This window comes from Elephantulus edwardii, unplaced genomic scaffold (genome assembly GCF_000299155.1).
Source record: "Elephantulus edwardii isolate Elephantulus edwardi_28Jun2011 unplaced genomic scaffold, EleEdw1.0 scaffold00012, whole genome shotgun sequence".
NCBI classification, from domain to species: Eukaryota; Metazoa; Chordata; class Mammalia; order Macroscelidea; family Macroscelididae; genus Elephantulus; species Elephantulus edwardii.
In genome coordinates this window covers 2,145,150-2,146,153 of record NW_006399762.1, presented here as the reverse complement: position 1 = coordinate 2,146,153, position 1,004 = coordinate 2,145,150, and the positions used below count along the sequence as shown (strand labels likewise).

Genomic DNA, 1,004 nt, shown 5'->3' with positions numbered 1-1,004 from the left:
GCCAACTTTCATATCAAAATCGATGTACGCTTGATACTCCGCCAGCCTTAGTGCCTCTGCCTGCAGCAGTGCCTCTTCATAGGGCTTGTATTTCTCCAACTGCTGCAGCGCTTTGTTGTAGTTCTGAATTACCGACTCCGGTATCGGCTCTTCGGCCCATTCTTGATACTCAGCAAATGTGCCCTCCATATCATAGAGAGGGATCGCGAGTTGCTGCCGGAAGAGACTGTGGACTTTCTCAAGCCGAGCGGCTTCCACAATGGCACTCTCGAATTCACGGTAAGCCTCCCAGATGGCAAGCCCTTTGGTCAGGTGTAAGCCCACGGTCGAGAGCGCCCGCTCAAACACGGAGCGCACTTTTTCAAGGCCGCCTTTCTGACCAATCCCACCAACTGAGTACTGGCCATACTCCAGCCAAATTTTGGGACAAATGTAATCCTTGACGGCCTTCTCAAAGAGCTCATACACGTGCTCCCTGTCCAGGCCATCCAGGGCCAGGCTGATCTCATCATGCAGCCACTCCAGCCAGAGCTCTTCAGTCAGGGGGAAGATCTCACTCATCTTCTGGCGAGCCAGCCTCACTTTGGTGAGCTCCCCTTCCAGCCGGAGCAGCCTGATCAGATCCACGTGGCAGTTGTAGTCATACACGTTGATTGATAGCTGCTCCTCCAGCCGCTCAATCTCCAGCTGGTTTTTCTCCTCCTCTTCGTCGTAATCCCACTCGTACTCTCCCGGGGAGCTCTCCGCAGGGGAAGGCATGACGTACTCCTCGTCTCCATCGCTCTCACTCACGCCTTCCTCCGGCGGATCCCACCCTGAGCCCACCGCCTTGTACGTAGCAGCAGCCACAGCCCTTGACAACACCTTCCTCCTTATCCTACTATCCTTAGCCTCATCCTCCTCTCCTTCAGCCTTCGGCCCAATCTGTGGCCCAATCTTGGCCTCTGCCTCCGGCTCTTTCTGTCATTCTTATCCACTATCCAGCTCTTAAATGCATAGCAACA

At 54.7% G+C, this 1,004-nt stretch overlaps 1 pseudogene; it reads right to left on the bottom strand.

Moving 5' to 3' along the window:
* The window catches only part of LOC102859349, a 7,315-nt pseudogene that overhangs the window by 2,055 nt on the left and 4,256 nt on the right, over positions 1–1,004 (bottom strand).